We start from the raw sequence: 27298 nt of genomic DNA on the forward strand, positions 1-27298 counted from the left end.
TTGGAGGACTGTGAGGTCCTTTCTTTAATGTTAAAGAAAATTCCAACCAAACGTAAAACAAGAGTTTTTACTCGGAAGAAAAAAATTCATTTTCTAACTGTATTTATTTCGGTCCTATAAAATGCAGAAGATTTAGATTTTAATTTTTAATCTGGTCTTTTTTCTGTCACATTGTTAATGAAGAAAGCATCCCTCCCAGTCTGGCTTCAGACAGTGATATCTTTCAATAAACCCATTTGTCAGGCGGGTTCTTCCATCATCATATGTTGGCACAAGTGTGAAGTGACTTCCTCCCACCCATCCATCTGTTGGCAGAATGGACAGACAGCTGGATACAGATCTGAGCTGATTTTGAGACCAGCCCAAGGCAGGAAAGAAAGACTACAGCTACAGACTCACATCTGTTAGTTTCTCTTTCTCTCCCTCTGTGTGTGTGTGTGTGTGTGTGTGTGTGTGTGTGTGTGTGTGTGTGTGTGTGTGTGTGTGTGTGTGTGTGTGTGTGTGTGTGTGTGTGTGTGTGTGTGTGTGTGTGTGTGTGTGTGTGCTAACACGACTAAAACCAAGTCTCAGCATCATTGTAGACTCCTGCAGCTGTTAGGTATCAACATGTCAATAGATTCTTCAGTCTAGTTCTGCTCTGTCAATAAGCAACTCTGCAACATTTGATCAACAGATAATTTTTACATTCAGTGATGCATTTCTTGATTGTCAATCAATATGTATTTGGACTACAAATTTCAAAATAATTTGTATTTATTATGCACAGAGGGGGGTGACAAATTAAAGGAAAAGCTTGAAGCCTTGACCCCAACAGTGAGGGGGTTTGGTAGCTTTGGTACGGTGTAGGGGCATTTTCACTCCTTCAAGGAACGCGACGAAGTTATGTGATGATCGGCATATGTTTGTCTTTCCATCTGTCTGTGCACAACATTGCTCAAAAATGGACAAATGGATTTGGAAGAAATTTCAGGGAAGGTCAGAAATGACACAAGGACCAACTAATTAGATTTTGGCAGTGATGCAACTTACAGTCTGAATCCACAGATTTGCTAAAGATTTCTGTATCATTGCAAGATAGCGTTATGGTGTCACTGTAACTATGACAACAAGTGAACATTACATCAGCTGCCTGCTGATGATCACCTCATTGCTATCCTACTACAAATCCACCGCTGCAGACACATCCGTTGTAAATTATACAACGACTGAGCAGCCTTGGCAGAGTACTGAGCTCTCTGAGTGCTTTTCTTGTGTTGACATGGTTTAGGTTAACCTATACAAACAGAAGTAGGGATAAATGCAAATTACTACAAAGTTAGTCTGAGATATTTATGATGTTATGAAACATGTCTGTTCTGATGGGAGCGGTCTCTTCCGGGATGACAATGAACCCATCCATTTGGCATGATGGATCACTGAATGCTTCAAAGAAAATGATGTGAATCACATATTGTGGCCTTTCCAGTCATCAGATCTCAATCCACTTTAACATCCATGTTAGATGTTAGTGGTATACTTTAAGAGAATCAATGCTATGGAGCACTGAAGCAGTTCTGGTGGCAGCCCATTGCAAACTAAGACACTTTATGACGGTTTTTCCTTCAATTTGTCATCGGTCTGTAATTTCATGGAAAAATATAGCATTTATGATTCAATCAGTTTTTCTCATGCAATGCACTACTGAACCACTTCGGAGCTTCCAAATTTATAGAAGGTCATACTTTTTTTCAAGCCCCAACTACTATAAAGCGGTTTATGTTGGCATCAGTCACTCTAACTGTGGTTACCATTTATTGGGACATTTTTTGCCTTTATTAGACTGTCAGCAATAAAAAGGCAGACTGAAAACATGGGGTGAAACATCACACTGTGTAAGTTGTATGTATGCGTCCTGCACTGCTCTGCTGCCTGGATTTTAACTGTCACAAGGAGCTATGAACACATCACTCACATGCTATAAAGGTTACACCGACTGCTGCTATGTTCAGTATTGACTTGAAAATACTGGTCTACTGATCATGGCCTTACACCATATTATCAATGTCAAAAATGAAAAAGGATATTTATTCCTTGCATCATTCAAATTCTGCTCCTGGGATCATCACCCACCCAAAGTCCATCCCATCCATAACTCACCCCTCCTCATTCCCCTCCACCAGCTCCAGTTCAACAGCAGATATGATTCACTCCCCCTATACTTCTTGAGTGTTTTGAGAGATGTCAACAAACAGAAGCAGTAATTCTTATTGTAATCATCACTGATATTATTAGCCTTGGCGTTATCCTACATTGGTTTGATGGAACTCTGCTAGTTATTCCTCAGTTTGCGGCAAAAGAGAGCCAGCTTTTGGCTTTTGTTATATCCCCCAGACTGTGTAAAAGCACTCAGATTCTTTATTAAAACATTATTTTATAGAAAAACATTTATGAATATTTAACATTTGCTGGTTTTTATCATTAAATTGTTGCCATTTCACATTTTTCTGCATCTGTTTACTTTTATCTGCTGTTTTTCTGCATTTCTCATTTTTGCTGCAAAGCACTTTATGACTTTGTTAGGAAAATGGCTACATAAATAAAGTTTATTGTTATCATTTCTGTTATTGTCATTGTGATGATGTCAACATGCTGACCTCGTGTTTGGCTCAAAGCACCGCTGTGCCTGAGCACAGCCTCAGAGAGACAATAGCACAGCTGTGGACTCTTACCTGTGACGTTAACTCTTCTCTGCAGCACCTCTGCAGTAACAGCACTTAAACTTCAATGTTTTGCTACTTTCTCCACAGCATTGATATAGACACTAAAAAACAACATTCAAGCATTTGATGTTTTTAGAAGCGAGGTTTTTAAAGGCTGCATGGTATGTCATCGAGCTCTCAAACCCATCTAAACCAAAATGTGCAGATGTATTCCAGACACATTTTCAGTTGTATGTGTAAATCTGTTTTCTTTCCAATAACAAATCAAGTGCTCTGAAATTTAAAAGAAAAATATCAGTTATCTGTGGCAATCACAGACTTGTAATAAGCCTGTCCAATCATCCAGTCAAGTATTCTGACCCTTCACTCATTGCATGTCACTGTTAGCAGCAAGAATGCCAGATAAAGTGCATCCATACTTTACAGTTCCATCTAAACCTACAAACATTGTACTATAAAAAATATCACATGGTTGCATCCATTTGTGCATTTTTCAGTGCTTGTGGTCTCCATCCTCCCCCAGTTTCATGTGGGTACGTTCACATATAACTGTGTATGTGAATGTTCATGACCTGTTTGTAGTGTGGCTTTGTGATTCCTTTCATTGAATGGTACTTATCTTGTGTTGAAGGTATTTTTAATTGGTTGTGCTTATCTCCACACTAACACATAGACTCATCCTCCAGCTGTAATCAAACAGAATGTGAGTATGTGTTTTGGAGTGGAAGCTAAAGTGATAAGGTGGAATATTTGTGGTTACTTTCAAAACCCAGTTTACTCTTGCTGGTTTCCACGATCCTGCATGCTCTAACTTTAAGACAGGCACTGTAAGTATGTGCTAATAATAGGCTAATCTAGGTTAGCATGCTGTAGTCATTAATCTTCACATCATTTACACAGTGCTAACAGACTGGAAACTTAACCTATAATAAAGTGAGGTGAGCTGAGGGCCACATGGGGACCTTTCATCCATCACAACACCACCAGTATGACCATGTTCCACATTTAGGGCTGAAGTCAGGAGAGCGGTGACACCAGCGTCTGAGCAAAATCATCCCTCTGCTGTGGAGGGACACTGTTGGGCCGAGGGGTTAGATTTGATTTTGGAGAAGAAGGAAAAAAAAAAATCACACAGAAAAACCCCCCACAGAGCCATAACTTAATTTACAAACTGCTACTGGCCGACTGCAGTCATGTTAGCAGCAGTAATAATGATACAGAGTCATCTCAACTCCAGCTGTCATAATAACGGCAGTAATAGCGGTGTAGTGAGATAAAAGACGTGCTCTGCTGTAACAATGACGGGGCTTCCCCAAGGAGGAGGGCTGCTATTTGTCCTACTGTGTGTGTGTGTGTGTGTGTGTACGTGAGAAAGAAAGCATAGAAAAGGAAGACGTTAAACTGAGATTATGCTAAACAAACCAACAAAATAGCAAACACAGCAAGCTCTCCTGACAAAATGTGACTGTGCTACAAAATGACGACATGAATATTGTGCCACCTGAGGCTCCTTTTGCCAAAACATAATTTAATATTCCCAACTACTGTAAATCTATTAGAGTTTTTGGGAGGCCAAATTTGACTCCAAATATCTGAAACTGATATTTTGAGTATTTTTGTTTAAAAAAAAAAAATCAATCTTGGTGCCAGAACTCAAAATAATAATTTAAAATTGTAACACAATACTTCATTGAAATGTCTTTGGTAAACTTTAGCATTAATCAGTGATTACTGGTTTTACTCATGATGTGTAACCAGTCAGATACTGGTTTGGACAGGACATTGTTCCAGACCAGAGAGTGACTACAAACATAGACATGGCTGCATCAGAACCAAAGCAGCAGCTTTTTAGAGCATATAGTGTTTATTTATTTGGAATTACATTTTTTAAAAAGTACCAATACTGATATGTGGAAATTCCTGAGCAATAGACCTAATAATCAGTCAGACTGATAATCAGTTTATCTAGTGTAAATCAGAAATAAAACCGACACCCTCATAGTCAAGATTTAGATAAAAAACCAATTTACTGTAGTTTGAAGAGAGACGGAGTAAAATACTATTTGCTTAGTTTAACAAACCTTTGCTGTTACGATAACAATTAAAACAATATAATTAGGGAATCATTGATAAAAGAAGCTGAAGCTGACTGTCAGTAGAACACAGGGAACAAACAGTGATCTGCTGTATCAAAGAAAAGATTTTGTTGATACATCCAAATGCCATTTTCTTCAATGCCACAGGCAGATCAGAACAATAAAGATCCCCTCACATCATTTTCCACCAAAAGACTGCAAGAACCATGGGACCAGGGTCTAGAGTAGCAATTAAATGCTACTGTGCAGTTATATATAAATCAGATGGAATGAATGAATGAAAAGGAGAAGGAAACACAGTGTCTGTCTATACAACCTGCTAAGTATTTGATGCTTATTTATTTTTGTGAAACTATTAACTCTCTTTGTTCCCTCCCTCTCATTCACTCATTAGCCTAGAGAACTCACGTTATGTTCATAAACAACAAGAAACATCTGACCCTCATCCAAATCAATACTGGAGCAGCTGGTCTGTGCATGAGGCGGTACAAGTAGTTTATCCAGTCTTGGCATCTGTGTTTGACTAATGAGTGGTGATCAAGCCTACAAGCTTCAGCCAAGAAATCTTTAGAAAGTACTGGAAGAAGAACAAAATTTTAGTATTTAATTTCCACAAAAGATTTTTGGTCCCCAGAGACTGTTTTTCTGGTGTAAATATAGTATGATCAAGCTTGTTTTAAAAGACCTAATGCTATGTTATGGCTGAAGCTTCAACTTTCTACAGACTGGACCAAGACTGGTTTTGAAACTCATATTTGCTTGAATGCAAACATCTTAAATTGAGGTTTTAGATGAGCAGACACATATTTTCCTCTTCTGTGGCTGAAAATTAAGACAAACTCTGCACATGCATGACTGTGCACCTTCAAGTTTAAGACTCCAAATGAAGGAACATGAACCCTCTTCATTAGCGCGTATTTAGAACAAATTAAGAAAACATATGCATGAAAATGAGGCAGAATATTTTGAAGTTCTCACTTACAGCTCAGTTCAATCCGAATGAAATCCTTGATGCCCAGATTTTCCAGAAAAACCCCAGAGGACGAAGTGGTTTTAAAAAGAAAGGAAATGTCTGCGTTAAGCTCGCCATGAAAGGTGGGGAAGTGAAGGTAGGACGTCTCCTTGTCAAAAAATGCAGCGTTCCAGAAGTTCTCTGAAAGATAAAAAATTCTCTTCTTAGACGCTTCATATCTTTCTTTTTTTGTTGTCTAATATAAAGTCATGTGAAACTTTTTTTCAGACACCGGATATATCACTCTGGAACAAAGCTTATTAAAAAAAAAACTCATTATGATGGCTGTATAATGAAAATTGTGTAGTAAACAAATGAACCAACTGCTCAGCTAATTAGCTAAGAACAAAGGCATAACTCCAGCTATGCTATCTCATTTATGTTGATTTATCTTGCGAGGCATTTATTTATTTACTTGTTAAACTGGATGCCAAAGTTGGAAGCAATTAAAGTAAGGTAAAATATATTACTTACATTAGTTCATTATATATTTTTGCATTAGCGGTTGTTATTAAAGAGCGTAATGGGAGTCATATAGTAGCTGGTGGCAGAATGTGATTTGTTATTTTTCAACAGGAGGCAAATGGCCAAATAGGAGAACCACTGTGCACCCACACCAACAACCAACACACAACTAAATTATGCACACCTCCTAAAGCACACTACTGCTGAATGACTTCAGCAGAACGGTGAAATTTCTAATTATACAAGTCTGTTTGCTCCAGTTATCTACCTTTCCTCACTAATACAATCGTCTTTTTCCAACTGCGTATTGCAGTAATGAGTAAATGCACCTTTAAATTTTATGCAATGGACATTTTCATGTTTTAAGGTTAACATAGCCCTAGGGATTTTTGCCATTGAAGGACACACAATGAACACTGCACACATTAGAAAACCACTGTATTCTAATATATCCAGGGAAAGTTACTTAGTGTCCTAAGAGCTTAATTAGATGGTAGTTGACTCTGTTTTTTTTTAATTATTCCTTTCTTAGGTCTCTTGGATGAGATGTGAAACATCTTCAAGATCCAAAAATTAAAGTCCAGTATTATAGTTCTTAGGATTACCATGATATGAAGGACTGGGAATCTGCAAAAACTTGGTTACAAGCGATCAAACATCAACATTTCTGATAACAACCATTAAATATTTGCACCTCAGAAAATAACCAGCAAAACGAGTCAAATCAAGGAGTAAAGATTTGTGATCTTTATAAAGTATGTCTACTTTATATTATGACTGTTAGATAGGAAAAACCTAATTCTTGATATTACAATGATGATTATAAATTCACCATTAAGCTAATTAGACATTAGGGCAATTCTTTGGCTGGAGATGGACACTGAGGATTCTGATAACCCTTACTTTGGCAAACAGACAAAAGTTTTAATGTGCTTTATCTCAAATGCTATAACTGTAGCAGCTGTGCTTTACTATTTTTTCCTTACTAGCTACATTAACTACTCTGCTTTCACATTACACTACCATCTATACTAAATACCACATGTAGTCATGTTCCTTCAAAGATTTTGTTGCTGAGGTGTATTTTCAACAGCACAGGCACAACTGAATGATCACAGAAATGCCAAAGTAACATTCTAGGTGTACAACAGGTAGCAATGTGCCTCTGTGAGCCTCCTGCTTTTCCACAACTGCTTGTCATTTTGATCATGAAGCTCTTTAGAGTATGAAGGCCACACCGCCAAATAGAACTGAATATTTATAATGCATAGTTAAAAGAAAAGCATAGATCCAAGACAAAACTGACAGAAGAGTGCGACAGAGACAAAGGCTCAATTACAAGTCTGTCTGCTACTTCAGCACCCTGGACTGATCAATGTACAGCACAGTGAGGTGGGTCGGTGCCATATGTTCGAACTTGAACAAACCTCAGTCAAGCAAAGGATCAATGAGTCAGGCAGACGAGATTAATACATTGAAAACTAACACCCTCTACCTTGGTCTCTCTGAGAGGAGGGATGGCAGCTAAACCAGAGGGTTGGCACCCCCCCCATATTTCCTGCTGCTGCATTGTTCTGCTAATTATCTAATGTAATTCACTGCAGCCTGTTTTTCCATTAGCAAGTTAAATGGCATGAAGGATAGCACATACAGGGATTCCTTTAATTCAGGTCATTGTGTGGTTGAATGAAAACATCCAATTAAAACATCCTCAATATGTATAACCTCAAAACTCTATAATACACATGGAGGAAAAATCAGAAGTGTCCACGTTTGACTGAATTGCAGAGATGAACTGAGATGGACTCACCGTCTCCATGACATCGGAGGGGTCCCACCCTATAGGCAGCCTCGGACCCCGGCCGCTGGATGTCACCCAGCACCAGAGACCTGACTGGGAGGGTGTCCTTATGGGTGAGCAGGCCGGAGTCATCAGTCCTGAGGGAGAACAATACAGGAGTGAGAGGGGAAAGAAGAGGTGGAAGTGAACACCAGGGGAAGAAGGAGGAGGAGAGTAAGGAGAAAGGCATGAGGAAGAAGAAGGTGATGGAGGAGGAGGAGGTGGGGAAAGATAAGTGATCAGGCACACAGAGAAGTGGAAAACTTGCGCCCACCTGAACTCAAACTGAAAAAGTGGGGCAGACTGTTTAGATTAGCAGCACTTACACTCAACAAAAATATAAATGCAACACTTATGTTTTTGCTCCCATTTTTTATGAGATGAACTCAAAGCTCTAAAACTTTTTCCACATACACAATATCACCATTTCTCTCAAATATTGTTCACAAATCTGTCTAAATCTGTGATAGTGAGTACTTCTCCTTTGCTGAGATAATCCATCCCACCTCACAGGTGTTCCATATCAAGATGCTGATTAGACTCCATGATTAGTGCACAGGTGTGCCTTAGACTGCCCACAATAAAAGGCCACTCTGAAAGGTGTAGTTTTATCACACAGCACAATGCCACGGATGTGGCAAGATGTGAGGGAGCGTGTAATTGGCATGCTGACAGCAGGAATGTCAACCAGAGCTGTTGCTGGTGTATTGAATGTTCATTTCTCAACCATAAGCCGTCGCCAAAGGCGTTTCACAGAATTTGGCAGTACATCCAACCAGCCTCACAACCGCAGACCACATGTAACCACACCAGCCCAGGACCTCCACATCCAGCTTGTTCACCTCCAAGATCGTCTGAGACCAGCCACTTGGACAGCTGCTGAAACAATGAGTTTGCATAACCAAAGAATTTCTGTACAAACTGTCAGAAACCGTCTCAGGGAATCTCATCTGCATGCTCGTCGTCCTCATCGGGGTCTCGACCTGACTCCAGTTCGTCGTCGTAACCGACTTGAGTGGGCAAATGCTCACATTGGATGGCATCGGCGTCTGGCATGTTGGAGAGGTGTTCTCTTCACGAATGAATCCCGGTTTACACTGTTCAGGGCAGATGGCAGACAGCGAGTGTGGCGTCGTGTGTGTGAGCGGTTTTCTGATGTCAATGTTGTGGATGGAGTGACCCATGGTGACGGTGGGGTTATGGTATGGGCAGGCATCTGTCATGGATGAAGAACACAGGTGCATTTCATTGATGGCATTTTGAATGCACAGAGATACTGTGACGAGATCCTGAGGCCCGTTGTTGTGCCATACATCCAAGAACATCACCTCATGTTGCAGCAGGATAATGCACGGCCCCATGTTGCAAGGATCTGTACACAATTCTTGGAAGCTGAAAACGTCCCAGTTCTTGCATGGCCAGCATACTCACCCACTGAGTATGTTTGGGATGCTCTGGATCGGCGTATACGACAGCGTGTACCAGTTCCCGCCAATATCCAGCAACTTCGCACAGCCATTGAAGAGGAGTGGACCGCCCAATAAAACAAAACTGCACCTTTCAGAGTGTCCTTTTATTGTGGGCAGTCTAAGGCACACCTGTGCACTAATTATGGTGTCTAATCAGCATCTTGATATGGCACACCTGTGAGGTGGGATGGATTCTCTCAGCAAAGGAGAAGTGCTCACTATCACAGATTTAGACAGATTTGTGAACAATATTTGAGAGAAATGGTGATATTGTGTATGTGGAAAAAGTTTTAGATCTTTGAGTTCATCTCATAAAACATGGGAGCAAAAACAAAAGTGTTGCGTTTATATTTTTGTTAAGTGCATTTGCTCTCAGAGGCTCATTGCCAGATGTGCACATGGAAGAAGTCATTTCTGCTGACCCAACATGTCTGAAACAAGGTTTTGTGGAAGTGTTTTTTGAACAAACATAGGTTGAGCGATCCATTGGCGCGCACACAGAGAGAGAGAAAGCTCTGTGGTGTTTCATGTTCCAGCAGTTTATTTTTTTTGCTGCAAAATGTAGTAAAAAAAAATCTAGGACTGTGGGCAAACACAGCAGCAGTGGATCTGATGAGATATTGACGGCAGGAGAAAGTCTACAAAAATAGAGTTGGATCTGCACAGATTTAGGCTGAGAGATAATAGAAAGAAGGACCTTTGCCTGTGAAGACTGTAGCAAGACTTGTTACAATATGGGAAAATGGGTCCTGCTGCAGAATTGGTCACAGGATTGGGGAAGGTGACCTAAATACTAAATTGCTTACAGGACGGATAAAAGGATTTAAATACAAGATTGGATAAAACAGAGAAGGGGGTTTGAATATCTTGGGATTTGTCCCACGTCTCATAGCTCCTTCTAGTTCGGAGCGGCAGGATGTGACGGTAAACAACCCAATCACTGAATCATTTCATTGAAGAATCTCAGAGGCAATAGATAGATTTTTCACAATTTAACTTACACATTCTTATCTTGTGAGTCTTACATTTGTCCAGATATGAAACATTGCAAAGATGCAGCACATCATGAGCTGTGTTTTCCATATAATTGTCAACCAGATATGAAAGACACTTTTGAAATGCTGCAAAAACAAACAAAAAAAACACCACAAAAAGACAAATTCTTCTTAGTCTGCTTTGGAGTGAATAAACTACCGCATGTAGCATCATCAGAAGGTGGCGGTACAGGCTACAATATGCTTGACCCTAATGAAAAGAGTAGAAGAAACTGGAAATATAATTAGGGGATCATCTCATGTCCCTATTTTGAGTCTCCTCGTCTGCTCCGTCCTCCTGGAAATCGAATTGTGTGCCATCCTGAAGGACGTTTTAATTGCTAAAATGTATTTTGAGGAGACATGAGGATGGAGGAGCTGTGAGTGAGGATCCTAAGGTGTATCACTGATGGGTCCTTTGAGGTCTTTATGACATCTGTGATGTGTAGCAGAGGTGTAACACACAGTTAGAATACACAAACTCTGTCAGGTGCAGGACTGACATGTGTGCCAATATCGCTCATTCATACTATATGTCCCTTGTCTGTATTTGTAAAGCACTCTTCAGTGTGCATCACACCTCTTTTATATTTTCTAGCACATGCTTGTTAAATAAAAAAAAATGTGTGCCTTGCATAAATTCATCGCATTATGCATGTCGTGAACTGAATTAAACATAAATATATGCTGAACGCTGTCATCAACAGAGGTACGCGCATCTGCCAGGCCGTAACAAAACACTGGACAGATGATGCAGCTGCACCACACGTCATGTTTAATTGATGCTGTTTTGAAATGACAGCTCTGTTTTAGTGATATAAGGCCTTACTGTGCACAGTTATACCTCATAGCTGGAGTTACACCCTTTGTTTCAGGGTCAAGCTGGACATTTTTCAAAGCACCCTCATAAACAAGACAAAGGGTAACTACTTAGACCAGTAAGGATTTAGGAATTGTTTTCATTTAGGCAAGTTGAAGTCATTCTTTCATGTTATTTGGTGTTGGCAAGATTCTAACTTATTTGTGAATTATGTCAACCTTTTCTAATCAACAATTCCAATTGCTCAAAATACTACATCACTGAAACACATTCACTGACCATATTGAAAAAAAGTTAAAACTAAATTGTAATTATTTACTTTAATGCAAATGCAGTTGAAGTATTTTTGTTGAAAACAACATGGCTACCTTCATTTGAATCCCAATCATTGTAAACATGATTTGTTGTGCATAAAATGAGCATTTGAAGGCAGAAAAACAAAAGCACTTAGGGGATTACAAAATCTGCACGTTTTAAGGCCTAAAATAATTGACAGGCCAGTATTCCGCTGTTGCCGTCTCTGGAGTTGCACTGCTAAAAAGGCATTGAATGTGTAATGTAAATGCTTCTGTGACACACCAGCACAAATTACTTGCAAATGTTTATAATGTATGTTAAACTCTAACGCTTGTTGTCCATGCTACATTACAAGTGAAGTCATTGGTGAGGGAAACCTGGAGACGACCACCTTCACTGACTAAGAAAACTCCATCTTAATGGCCATTGTTTTGTATTCTGGTATCTCATAATTTGTAATTACATGGAAAATTCTGACTGACTGGCAGATGTTTAGTTTTTTGCTCATAGCTATAAGATGCCACCTTCCCCATCCTCAGTAAGTTGTTTAATGTACCATGTAAACAATGTGTGACTATCAGACGTGATACTGCATTCTGAGGTATCCGGATATAAAAATAACTGCTTGTTGGCATAGTTTCACCTCAACTGCATTCTTTATTTTTATGCAGCATATCAGGACTCCTTGTAATGGATTATTGTTTCTTTATACATTAAGCATCTCTCACATTCTGCCAAACCTTACATTGTAATGCAGAACTTACAGAGTGTTTAAATGATACTGGATTGATTCATGTTTCCTCCTTTGAAACGGCATTTAATCAGTGAATTCTGAAGACGCAGTCAGATAACAGGTTATGGTACCATTGGTCATAGTCGGCGTCGCAGTTGCAGTAGTGACTTGGATCCAGACAGCTGTCCTCCAGACCACAGGCACACTGCCGGCTGCCAGGCAGAGCGCCCCCCCAGTACGTGTGGACCTGACCTGAACCCGGACCTCCAACCCACCAGCTGAATGGAGAACCCTCTGAAACACACACAAACACACACATCGTTAACCAGTATTTTTTTCCATCCATCCTTTATCTATACACCACTTAATCCTCATTGGGGTCGAAGGGGGGCTGGACTCTATCCCAGCTGACTTGAAGGCAGGGCTCACCCTGGACAGGTCACCAGTCTTTTTCCCTCTCAGCATAATAACAGATCTATTGCAAAATAGAGATGAATTTCACATTAATGTTAAAACAGAGGTGAGACAATGAGTCCTAAAAATATCCGGACAGCTGAATTACTGCATCACCTCATCTAGCAGGTTCTGTAGACGCATCTGTTCACACCTGACATGCATGTCAAATGTGAAGCAGGGAGTTTGTTCCTTCCCCATTTCTATTTCGTGCAACTTCTCCCTGTCTGTCAAACAAGATTCAATTCTTTTGAATTTCAGTAAAACCCAACACCTTTCACTGCCCAGCCTTGACCATGTATCACTGTTTCCCGGATAAAACCAGACAGATAAGGAGCAGCTGCTCTCTAAAGACTTCTCTCCATCACAAGCATCCTGATAAGTGCCGGCTTTGTAGTGTCCACAGTGGTGGTTCATAGGTTCAAACAACATGGGCTACTTTGTTTGATAAGAATACATAAGCACTGTTAAAGGTTAGGCTCTTCTAGTAGCTTGCGGCAAAATTCAGCTCGTAGGTGCCTCCAGTGAGCCGTTTCCTCCTGTAAACATGTTCTGCTTGTTGTGTCTTTAATGCCTCATTTTTGACCTGAAACAGAAGCAGCTGCTGATTTATTCAAGAGATTAAGCTCTGGCGCAGAAAAATGTTTAGAGGCAGCAAAATGAGCAGAAGATGCACAGTAGAAATGTAGCTGACGTTTTGATTGGTTTCTAAATGAACTAAAATCAGCAGTTCACACCAAATATAGATCCCTCAGATGCACAGTCGTTTGCTTTGCACAGAACTTACCTGCTGTCATTTCCCTTTTAGCCACACAAACACACTCAGAGTGCTTCAAAATAACTTATGTCAGGTTTCTCCAAAATGTCAGTAATTTATATTCAATGCAAAATATCTAAAAGCTTTTCTTCTCTAGTCCTTACCCAGTGTATTGAGGAGGCGGGACTTCCTGCAGTGGTAGGACAGCTCCTGCTCACAGTGCTCCGACTGACCGATGATGGTGGCTAACTGTTCCTCTTCAGACGAGTAGTCAAAGTGGGCAAAGTGTTGGTTTCTCTCCGGAGAGGACTGAACTCTGGTCAGCTCTGTGTTGTTGTGCTGGATCACCATCCACGTCCTGTCCTCTGGTGGAGAGGCAGAGAGGCAGTGTGCAAATAGTAGTGAGAAGCCACCAAACAACAATCTGATAATGTGCATGAAATAAAATGAATATATGTATCTGTGAGTACCTTACCTGTCATGTTACAATAAATGAGCTGTGGTTTGATTGGTCCGCTGCCGTCCACGTCGATGTAATAATGTCCTGATGTGTTGCCTTTGTGTTTATACACCTCACATGACTGTTCATACGTTGCTGAGGAGGAAAACACAATCACAACATGTCAAGTATTAGAAAGCGTTGAATAACTGATAAAATATGAGCAAAAAATACTGCATACATGCTTATTGGTTTTCAGAAATCCCGACTATCTACATTAGTGACATGCATCCTGGCAAAGAGCGCTACCAGTTGAGGCTTAACATCATAAAAAAACAGCAGTGATATGGTCAAATTCAATTTTCATGATGTAACCAGTTTCCTTCTTTCTAAAATTGGCAATTAAATGATACTAATCTGTAAAAAAAATAAACATTCTGAAAATGGTGTGATGCTGCATGGATTCCTATCCACATAAAGAGAACACACTGTCAGTTGTATTAACTGCTTTGTCAAAATGAATAAAACATTTATTTTCCCTTCTCTATCTGCTGTTGCGACATTATGTGCTAATACAAACTCGGTATAAAAGGTGCTGTCCTTTGCATACATGCCATTCACCTGGCACCTTCTTAAAGAGCCCATATTATGCACATTTACAGGCTCACAGTTGTTGCTTTTGGGGTCTACTTCATTATCTTTACATGTTTTAATATTTTTTAAAAAAAACATGTTTTCCTCATAGTGTACATTATTCCAACACCTCTTCCTATGCTCTGTTTTTTGCTCCTGTCTCTTTAAGGCCCTCCGACTAGAAAGTCCAGTTTGCTGTGATTGGTCAAGTGGCCCGATGAAAGCCCGGTAACATTAGCTACAAACTGAAAGCCCAGATCTCTGAGTACAGGGATGGAACTTGAGAGGCTGCTCTACTGACAAAACATTGGTAGATTGTGACGATTCTGCAATTTTTTTGTTTGACAGCATGCAAACTAGTTGCAGATGTTATGGAAATGCACTGATGTAGAAAAGTAATGGAAGAAAAAAACTGTGATTAAAATTAGGTATTTCAAGAAGGTAGAGAACAATAGTTTCTAAATCCCTTTGGCATGGACTTTGAGCTGTTTAAGATTGCAGACCTTTACCATGCACAAAAACAGCTACATAATGCATTAAAGAAATATAGTCTTAGGACTTGAGAAAGAACAAAGTATAGTACTATTAGATTACAGTTACTGTCTGATATGACGCAAGGTCGTGATGCCCACTCTTCCACTAAACAAAGCACTTAAATGCAATTTATGAACATTCCCCTTGTGCATCGCAATATACAAAACAATCATGTTATCCAAATTTTAGCTCACAAAATTGTTACTATGATTTCCTCACCACTCCAGTCTGCCAAAAACACAGATTTTGTTTTTTTTTTTAGAATACAGTTATTTGGTTCCATATCTTAGTCAAACAGCATGTACACAGAGAATTAGAGCTAGGATTTGATAAGCACTGAAATGTATATTGCATTTGCCTCAAGGATGAACTATTCCACAGCTTTAAGAACTGCATTAGTGCTGTATTTGAAATAAATATAGAAGAAATATCATGTAAATAAAAAAAAGAACCGTGAACATTGGCAAGATGAACAGGTTATAAACTGCATCAATCAACTAAAACGGTTATGTAACATTAAAAAACTGTTGTGTGGAACAAAAATAGGTGAAAACAAATTATATAAAGCCCTCCTGTTATATAATGTTTGTTCTGTACAATGCACACACCTCCACAAATGAACACACACTCTGGAGAGTTGCGGGAGTCCATCTCTGAGCAGCAGAAGAAAGTTTTCCACATTGTACACACTTTTATTCTGCTTCTTGGTTTTCCCCAAGACACTGCCTTGATACAGCTCAAGAAAGGTTCTGACCCAAATATAACAATCAAACACAGAGGTGAGCAGTCAGTGTGTGTGTGTGTGTGTGTGTGTGTGTGTGTGTGTGTGTGTGTGTGTGTGTGTGTGTGTGTAAACCTGAATTGGCTCTGATCCAGCTCAAAGCGGATCACACCACCAGAGCGTAGAAAGATTCAATCAATGCTTGACAGTGTAATCAAAGGCACCATCTCTTTAATTTCTAATTTGACTCACCTAAAACACTGTAGGCAGTCTCTAAGTTTAAATCCATTTATGTGGAAAGAACAGTCCGCCTCAGGACTCACCAGTCCTTTTCTCACTTGCTTTCCATCTCCCTCTTAACTCCAATCCTGACTTCTTTACTTTTCTCTTTCTTCCAGCTCCTTCTATGTCTTTCCTGCCCTTGTTGTCATCTCTCCGTCATCGTTTCCAATAACACAGGGGATGCAGTGGAATAAATTTGCAGTTTGTTCTAAGAATAACAGGTCTTTTATTCTACTTCAAATGGTCTGACCTATATAACAATATTTAGACCTTATTAGATTTTAAAATATATATACATATTCATCATAGCACAACTAATTCAGGGAAGAAAGGGAATTACTAGAAGAGTAACCCACTTAAAAATAGCTTTACAACTCTCTGTTGTACTTTGACCGTCTCTAGTTCTTTGGAATGAACATTTTAACAAACGTGTATTGATCAAACTGTGCTCTAAGGTGTCAGTTATCCTCTGAATGTGAAACCCCAGTGGCAGGTTAAAAAGGCAAATTAATCCAAGACAAATGCTGTAAAAACAGAAAGAATATCTGGATTTTTAGCTTTTGACAGACCTTGAACTACTCCTGCTCTGTCTGTAAACTTAATCAAATCTTACCTTAAAATTGTGATATTTCATCAAAAATCACTATATTCTGTTTGTCTCATTTTATTTGAAAATAAACAGTTTGGAATAGATTAAAAAAACAAAACAACTAAAACTTCTGCCCTCCTCTGTGCAGCATTGAAGCCACTAGTGACACAACTGGGAAAAATTCAGGTTTGTGTTTAAACAGAACAGACAGAAGTAAGGAAACATATTAAGAACAAAAATAGTTATCAAAAATAGGATACTACCTATAGGATGTAAAGTTGATAAATTAGTATGTAAAGTAAGTCAAATAAATACTCTAATAAATTTAATCTCGTTTTATGGACATGCAGCTAACCGCACTGCATTCTGGGAGTTCTCTCTACTTCTAGTCATGGTTGTGCCGTTTCCATACAGTTGCAGGATTTTATTTTGAAGTGAAAAATGAGCCCATAGTGAATAAAAATGAGACAGCAGCAAGAAACGCCCAGAAACTGCCAAAGTTTAAACAGGTTAAGGCTAGATGTTTGACTAGATGCTACCATACAAGTTCAAACTGAGGTATGCAGTATTATTTTGCTATAAAAAGGCAAAAATTGCACACTAATATTTTAGCACATTGTAATTCAAGTGGTCTGAGAAGAAACTAGACTTCTGCATCTCCTATTTCAGATGTCAGATGATCTAGCCTGTGACAGGAGATTTCAGTCAATCACAAATGAGACGGTATAAATGACAACAAACTGAATGGGGAACAGGATGGATGGAACAATGGGTTGGATGGAGAAACTTCATTTGGTGTAATGGAGTTTAAATCTTGCGTAAAGTCAAAAATGAAATGTTCACTTTTCGCTTTCATATATATATATACTGTACAAATACAAATTTTTTATTATTTCCTGATTTTTGCCTACTGCAGCTTTAACCATACAACTAATGTGAAACATCAATTAAAAACCTAAAGCTCAATGCAACCTCACCATAATGTCCTTAAGCAATATTGGTCATCAAACAGCACACCTTATGTACAATCTAGAAATCCCTCCCATTGTCTTTATTAAAAAAGAAAGACCTTATTATTTTTAGTACCTGGAAATCTCATATTTTGGCAATCTAAATATTAAGGAGGCAGAGAAAAGACGGAGTTCACAGCCGGGTACCGACGCTGTGCTTGATGCGTGCTCTTTGAAGTGAGAAGTGGGAGAAAAATTGTGACTTTCATCTCCAGCAGGATGCCATCCCTTTGTTCTTTCTTCAGCTTTCCCTCGGTGGATAAAGTGACACTTTGTTTCTGCATTATGCATTACCAACCAGACTATTTTTGTTAAGAAGCAGCACATCAAATTTGGGGCAGACTTATCTACAAGTCTCCTCAGGCCTGCAGGTAATGTATACCTTTCAGAAAATACCCGTTTTATTTCTTAAAGCCCGTTTTGTACTGAAAGCACATTTAATGTAATTGTAAAGTACTTTATTTGTTTGGGGAAAAATATACAAGTTTACTACTGAGAGTTGCTTTGATCATTGTTTTTGTGTATTTTACATTATGAGGTACTAACACGTTTAATTGCATTTTCATCTTGTGTCTTTTTTAAATTAGTTTTTCAAAAGAAATGTATTCAGTATTTTTTTCATGCATTATGAATATTCTTAAAGGAAGAGAAAATTGTCCTCATCAAGAGAAGGTATTTCTGTTTAACAAGTGCTTCTTTCCTCTGTGATAAGCTGCAGCAGTTTGAGTGATGTGCGTTTGATTTCTACATGGATCTTTAGTTTATCATGTGCAGCGGGACTTGAGTGGAAAAACAACCTGTAAAGACTGCAAACACAAACACATATATACAGTTTGACAATATATTTACCATATGTATTGTAAACAAACAAATGAAAGAAAAAGATGACAGACAGTGGGTCATCTATTGACGTCAGAAAACAAAAAAACCTGACCTTTAAAGACTTCCAAAGTAAATGACAGTCTAATTTAGTCAGCATAATGAAGTACCCCCAATCTGTTTGGTGTATTCCCGATTGAACACGGCTAATTAAAGTTCTGAAACAATGCCACAATAGAAAACAGACACAATTAAATTAATTGTTGGGGGACATGTGGCTTCTGTGCTATTAAAGCAAGTAAAAAAATTTGGAATTTTAACATTATTTTCACACAGAGAGCAGCGCAAGTCAGATTTTTCTAGCATGTCCACATTCCACAAATCTGCTGTCACGTTTGAAATGTGAAAGGTAGAATAGGAAATATGTATTGGAGTATGCACAGGTGTTTGGTTTCACATTTTGATGTACTGAATTGGTTTAAGATAACTGATTATATAAATAGTTGTTAAAAGTGAAACATGTGAAATACTAATGTAGCAGCAAACAACTGTCTGCTGTGTAGACATATAGTGAAGTAGTCACACTGAATACATGTATGCTGTAATGTGAGCTTTCTTGTTTTGGCAGCCAGTCTAGCCACATGTGCATGTCAGTGCATGTGAGTTTCTAAACACACATAGACACATGGAACACACAGAGTGCATCAGTGTGCAGGAAAAGCCTGGGTCAAAGAGATCTAGATGGACAGGTGAAGTGAAGATCACAACTCCTTTAACATTCAGTGAACTTTACAAAGCTAATATGGGCAAATGGTTGTGCCTGGATTTTTTTCTGTTGAATCTTCTGTACACAGTCTTTCTGATTGTAAATGAAAGTAAAGGCCGGTGAGATGCCGGTGCTCTAGTGATCCACTGGTTGTGAATGTTGCATATAGCAGCTTTAAATGTATTAAGAAAGATTACCATCATGAATTCTAAGCCACAATATGAACATTTGAAACTCCAGACTTTGAATCAATCCCTGACCTTTTTCTTTCAGCATGCAACACAAGTCATACCATTAGGAAAGATTAAAAAAAAAAGAAAAAAAAGACTTACAACAAACTATCAATGCAAAATAGTCAAATATTAAATCAGACAATAAACCGGACATTGCTATCATTTATATTATTCTTTTCTAAATGTGAATAGCTATTGATGAAAATGTTCTTGCCTTATCAAATTTGAAGCTGCACTGTTCACAGTTTACATGGGTTTCTAACAGTGGGTTAACAGTCTATGAAACATAAGGACTGAAATTCCCTTCTGCTTTGCAAACTGTTTTAATATCTTTCAGCTGACTGTTTTGATTGTAGAACCAGACAGCTTTGGTTCAGTCTTGTGATTCTCTTTTTTTGTATTTGGAGTCACAGCAAACTTCTGTTTTCAGCATAAACTGCAAAACCCACTACAGGGTACCTCCTTGGCACACACCAATCAACATACTGGCAGAAGTTGAGACTAGCTAGTGGTGAAGCACCGAAGCAGACTAAATAGGTCCAGAAGTACGAAACAAACTCTACATGATTTATAGTGCTGTCAGGTGTCTGTTAAATATGTAAATAGACAACTCTTTGCTACCACATTGCCATTACCAAGTTGATAATAAATTGTTCATATTGTGTTCAGAGTTTGTTGTGACAAAAGCCCAGAAAAATCAACTGTTGCAACTTTAAATTCATAGAATCTAACGCAGAGTGTTTCTCAATGCCAATTATGTATAATTACAAGGCTTTACTTGGAGGGAAAAAAACCCACCGCCTCCTTCACAATGATCAAAATACAAAGCCAGAATGAATAGCGTAACTTCATCTTAATTTCTCCCTTGTACATTCTAGGCTTCAGACATTTTCGACCTCCAGATGTGGCTGGACACTTACAGCTGTGGCAGGTGGCTCCTCTGTAGCCGCTGTAAGAGCAGTTGCAGTGGAAGGTGCTCCATGACTGAGTGCATCGACCTCCATGCTCACAGTGGCTGGGGGAACATCTGTCAGACAGGCAGAGAGAAGCTTATTGTTTTTCGAAAGTTTTCTAAAAAATTTCTCAAGGCTGTTGGTAGGAAAAAGAACCACAGGCCTTCAGCACACCTGACTGCTGTGATGAGGAGGTGTGTGGGAGGGACCTGAATGAAAGCAGGTTTAAAAAGAAAAGTTTCAGTCTTTAAAAGAACATTTCAGAAGTTTTTTCTTTTTATGTCAAGTGGAGCAGGTGCATGCTCTGAGAAGTTTTAAAGCGTCCCTTTGTTGGTATTGTTAAATATCGTTGCATCGCCCAGAAACAGAACTCCTGGACTCACACTCAACCCATTCCTCAAAGAATGAAGTCACATCCCATCGATAGATACTTTTTCATCATGATAAACCCAAACAGTTCACAACCACAACAGCAAGACCATCTATTTCAGCTAATGCATTGCCAGATGTTTTTCATGAAACACATTTGTGTTAGAGGTGTTGTGCCATTACAGGCAGGAGCAGATCATTTACTGTTGGGAGCCTTTAAGAGCCCACTGGTAAACAGTAATTTTGTGAAAGTTTAGCTGGGTCAAAGTTGAATTAAATAAACTAAGGTTCAGGACTAATAAGTTAATTTTCATTTGCAGTTAATAGATTTAACTAACACACTAGAGCACTGCACTAACAGTGATACTGTCCAATGAAGGGTATATTTTATATAGTCTATGCACAATAAAAAAGCATTTTCAGTCAGTCAGTTTAAGTCCAACTTCCAGCTGTCTGCCTGTGAAATCTAGAGGATGAATAAAATCAAACTGCAACAATAATTTTGTGGTCTGCCCCAAATCCTTTAATACATGCAGAGAAAATTGAAGTTTTTAAAGTTCACTGAGAAAAACACAAAAGAGAATCAAAGTCCTTACAAGTGTTGACATGCTTGGCTAATGAACTTGATTCCGATGAAACGCGAAGTTAGAATCATGACAATGCACAATTTTTCAAACAAACATTGGTGCAAAGAAGCTACAAATACTAAAACATGGGTACTTCATACACATCTTCAACCCAACAACATTGAAAACCTGTACAGTGAAATCAAAGGAAAAGAGGCTACATTTACTGGAAACATTTTGCAAAAAACAAAAAAGCAAAAACATGTTTTCCTTCAGGATATTGCATTATGTGGTCTTTGAGGAAACTAGACTTCTACAACTTCTCTTGGCTGTTTCAGGCTTTGGAAAAATTTTCATTAATCAGATGAAATAGTATAAATAAGAAAAGTACATAGATGATGTGATGGCACACTAACAGAGATGGTGGACTTTTACATGGGAGGCCTGGGTTTGAATCCATGCACGAATGTTGGCTTTTAGCTTGAAGCAAGAGCTGCAGGAGGAGGGCTGTATATTCTGGCATTCACCGTTTGTTGATTTTGCTTTTTGCTTTTCATAGATTTCTGCCCACTGCAGCTTTACCAATACACGATCCATCTCTTAACATTAAACACAGGAGTGTGTGTGTGTGTGTACTTGGCTGGCTGTCTAATTTTGATGCTCACCAAGTCAGATGCTTTGGAGCATGTCAGCAGCCAAACAAAGCTTTAAAAAAACACTTTTTACTCTTCTTTTGTAATATACTAATGATGTTTGCAGTGCAGTTTTTTTATACTGTCATGTCGTTCCTTTTAGAAATATATTTCACAGCCTTCAGCTTCCAGTCACAATGTTGTGATAAAGACTGGACTGAGGAGCTGAGTGTGACTATTTTCTACTTGTTCGAAAAAAGAAAAGAAAGATGCTGGACATTTTCTGTATTTGTATAGCACAGCAGCCAGAATCTTTACATTGAATATATTTGCAAATAATTTAAGGAAGACTGAAATAGTTTTCAATCCCAAATCTGCAACCACTAACCAGTATGCATGAACCTGTCATTCTACAAGTCAGGTTGACGTACTTGGAGGTTCTCACAGAAAATATCCTAACTTGGACAGACCACGTCAAAGAAATCTGCTCTGATGTCCAACAGAGACCATGCTTTTTCCACAGGATTCAACAGCTCAGTTTGAATGAAAAGACATCTTCTCCTCTATCACACAGTAATTCAGAAGCTTCTACACCGTGGAGCTTCAGCATGATTTGGCAGCCTGTCAGTGCAGGTAAAGGCCGACTCACACAGAGAGCCACAGAGACCTGGGAGTCAAATAACACCCAGAGCTCCAGACCACATATGAGGAGAAACATTCTCTCTCAGGCAAGAGAAATCATTTGTGAATCTCTCATCATTCAGTGTGGAAGCCTCCTCCTCCCTTCAGTACAGACATTACAGATACAAACACTAATGCATCCCTCAGTCCATTAAAGCTGTAAACAAACACACCAGGGGCTGACCGTAGCAAAGATTGATTGATTGCAGTTGTTGTTCTTGATGATAATGATTGTGTACTGTACTGTTCTGTGTGGTGAGCATGTGCCTGTGGGCAATAAATGGTAACATCAGCAGACAGAACAAGCAGATTTATAAGCATTCTTGAGTGTTTTATCTTTTATTTAGAGATATACTGATAGTGGCAAACAGTGCAGGAGGAAATATGGACCCATTGAGAACATGTGTGTAGCTGTGAAATGATTTATAGGAAATGTGTTTTATATTTGTTGACTCTCAGGTGTAAAAACTTGGTCCACAGCAACATTTCCACCCAAATCAATTCCAGTCAGGGGCTGTCAACACACACATACTCGCATACATACCTTCAGTGGTGTAACACTCCCTAGCCATGAACCACAACTATCAAAATGTCCTAACGCTGACCTCACTTTTCAAAAATGTCCTCACTCCCAAAGTCAAAACCACACCGGTCCTCATAATGATGGACGTATAAGAGCACACAAATCTTTCTCAGGCAAAGCTAGTTTTCCAAAAGGATGGAAAAAAAAACAGTCTGAAGGATTTAGGAAGCATGGGCGATGAAGGATGGTGGGAGAGAGAAGCACAGAAGGTAGGGAGGAGGGAGAGGTGAGATAGAGGGCTGAGGGGGAGGGATAAACAGAGCAGCAGAGATGGAAGCAGTGACTGGATAGCAGCTGTATTTGGACAATGAACCGCTGGAAATGAGGTTGAGGAATTGTGACAAGAGAGAAAAACATAAAAATGGAGAGCTGTGCTCATGCTGTGGACTTAAAATTGAAATGATACAGTATGTTAGTATAAAAGGATAACAGATGCCTTGCTGTTTGGGTGACTTTGATTAAAAAGGTTCAATAACTAGATACTGGAATAAGCTAAACATTTTGTTCAAACACAGTTACTTTATTTATTCTCCAGCTGATCCTTAAATCATGTGTAATCAGACATGTCTCTCAAAAGTTACATTCCTATGGTGCTAAATTGGATTCATAATTCTATTTTGAAGCAAGCAGATTTTCTCCTTTATCATATTTTCTTGTGATGTGCCACTAACATTTGAAATCATGAAAACTTTGGTGTTGATTTTATTCCTCTATTGTCACCTTGATGATGACATGCGACTCATTAACCATGGAGACGCTCCAAACATGATGTGAAAAAGCCATATTAGCCCAAACGACACTATTTCCCTATCTTAACCACATAGTTTTGGTGCCCTAAAAGCTTCTAGCATGTACACGCTTGTCTCATGACAACCAGAGTGTGATATTTCCTAATCTTAACATGTAGTTCTAGTGCTGAAACCTGAAAAATGAAACAAATCTAAGAGTAATGGTCCCACACAGGACTTGAACCCGGTCTCCCAGGTGAAGGTTCTAACTTACAATTCAATCCTCCCCTCCTTTCACAGACTTTGAGTTTCTTTCAAGCTGGAAGCCTTTTCTACTCAGTCTTCCCTTTCACTGAGAAAATATGTTTCTTTCAAAATGTGTATGCAGTTTAGTTGTATTGGAACAAAATGGTTGTCATTACCCATTCCCAGTTAAGGAAGTAATTTAAGACTGTGCTACTTTGGCTCTGATGTAGTCGCCTTTCTCTGTCTATAGTCACTCTGTGACGTTGACCGATTTCCTGCCAACAGCACTATCTGATCGGTTACACGTACTGAAGGACAAAAGCTGGAAAGTTCCTTAACTGAACACATGCAAACAGTAAAAAGGCAACTGACTGCAGTTTTAGGTTGCAGTTTTAATATTTTAAATTTTGACACCAAGACTTGTATTCACCATAAATACATTTGGCTCCAAATATCAGTTTTGACTCTCACTGATTACTAAGAACAAGCAACGGCCCTGAAAAAAATAGTTATATTCTCTGCCAAACTTGTATCAGACCATACTTTATTGTGCTTATTCCCAAGGTGAAAATATAATCGCAACTTTTCCAATAAATGATCTCAATCTTCTTCACCGGCATCTCTGCCAATCAAGCCTTACCAAAAAAATTGGTAAAATTTTGATTAGTTAATATCTATCCATCCATCCATCCACTGCTTAATCCCCATGTCACGAACGGACAGGTGTTAACCCATGCAGCAGGCAGACAGACAGGCAGGTGATTTGAAAAAACAAGGTTTAACTGATTAAACTAAAATAAACACGCAAAATGAAGAAGCACAGGAACAAACAGAAAGGGAATGAAAACTGAACTAAAAGCGACGAATCAATCGGCCGTGGTGAGAATTAAATAAGATAAACAGAACCAAGGGCGGACCCGAAGGCCGAGGAAAAACTAAACATAAATCAAAACTAACCTAAGAGGTAACTTACAAAGTCCAGATAATGGGAGACGGAGTCGGAGGGGGGCAGAGAATGAGGATCAGACGGAGGATAGGTGCAAACAGAGCAGAGGTGATTACTGGCGAGGCAAACACAAGCCTCCGGGAAATGGTGTGCGCATAGCGGAGAATAGTCCAAACGGAACAGATAGAGTCCAACCAGAATGACTGATAGAGCGGAGCGTTCATGGGCAGGGTAAGTGGTCCAATGCTGCAGCGCTGAGCAACGTCTAGAGTTCTGTTTTATACAGCGCTGATTAGTAATTACTGCCGGCTGCGTCCTCAGCGCAGCCACTCGTCATGAGGATAATTAACCAGCTTGCTGCAGCAAGAGGGCGTGACACCCCATTAGGGTCGCAGGGGGCTGGAGTCTTTCCCGGCTGACTTAGGGTGAAGGCAGGAGACACCCTGAACAGGTCACCAGTCTATCACATGGCTACATAGACAGACAAACAATCACACTCACACCTATGGACAATTTAGAATCATCAATTAACCTCAGCAAGTTTTGGACTGTGGAAAAGCAGAGTACCTGGAGAACAACTACACAGGGAGAACATGCAAACTTCATGAAGAAAGATCCCAAGAAGGCTGGGGATTTTTTAGCTACAAGGCGAAATTGCCAACCATTGATCCACTGTGCAGCCCTAGTTAATAACTAGTTATACATACTTTGTAATGATGATTACTGTGTATATGACTGATGAAAAAGCAGGTTGCAAGAGCCAGAATTCAGATCATGAGACGATATTTCAAGTTGACTTACTCTTCATTAAAAGCAGACAAAATGAGAGAAGGTGGAAAAATGTCTAAACATGCAACCAGTTTGCATTTTCAGCGCTTTTTCTTTCCTCCCTCTAAAGTTTGGCAAACTCAACTTTTTTTTGGCAAGAACAATCTGTAGCTGCAATACGCAAGCGTTTCCAGTAGCCTTGGAGAAGTTTTCTGTCCCTGTCTGTCTGCTGTCGGCACATGCAGCCTCAAATGAACACGGACAAAGATTCAGAGACACAAGACTGGGTCAAATGGTGAAGTCTGCCCAGTTCTTATCACTAAATATATTATACATCTCTCCAGGGCTAAAAGTTCCAGTTCTAACCAACTTTGGCAGCATGCTGCAGTTTAGATCACAGGACTCTTGGATTAACTGAAAGAGAAAAGACTTTGTGGCTTATCTAAAACTTTCTAGCATGGTGTGACAGTGTCCTATAACATTGCTCGGATCACAGGGCTTGCATCCAATCTCCCTAGTTTCTATTAGTGCCTCTGGCTAAACCAACACAGCGCAGCAGCTCCCCCCGATCTGCACACTATTACTGGACAGGCAGAGCGGGATGTCCTACAAAGACTTCAAATAACTGCAGTCTGCTGAAAAGCGTAAGCGAGAGAGGGGAAAAGTATGTATTTTTATCCTTTCTGTCTGCTCTGCACCTGCTCCCGGATACACTGCCACATCACAAACACAGGAAAGAGTGTGGAAATGACACAAGGCTGTGAAGGGAAAGATGTGTGTTTGTGAGTCCCTGGTCATGCTGATCAGCCGGCGTGTCATGAAGTCAGACAGACAGATCCACAGACAGTCAGACACAACAAGAAGAGCGGACCTCTGGGTGACCCCTGTTCCTTTTTATTCCTGAATGTGTGTGTGTGTGTACGCTTTGACAAGGCATATTATTAAGTTGTCAGGTACCTGACAGAAGCAAAGAGGTCAGAATTACTGGCTTCTGACAGCTTCATCTATCTCATTTCAAAACACACACACACACGGACAGGAGAGATGTTGGGGCTGCTGCTGGTGGTAAGTTCAGAAACGTCATAGCTTTGGAAAGCAGCTGTGTCTTAAAGGAATGAGTAGACT

At 39.4% G+C, this 27298-nt stretch overlaps 1 pseudogene; it reads right to left on the reverse strand.

The window, feature by feature from the left end:
- LOC110954377 (contactin-associated protein-like 4) overlaps positions 1-27298 on the reverse strand; it is a 163012-nt pseudogene that overhangs the window by 39405 nt on the left and 96309 nt on the right.

This window comes from Acanthochromis polyacanthus, chromosome 4, assembly GCF_021347895.1.
Source record: "Acanthochromis polyacanthus isolate Apoly-LR-REF ecotype Palm Island chromosome 4, KAUST_Apoly_ChrSc, whole genome shotgun sequence".
In the NCBI taxonomy this organism is placed as follows: domain Eukaryota; kingdom Metazoa; phylum Chordata; class Actinopteri; family Pomacentridae; genus Acanthochromis; species Acanthochromis polyacanthus.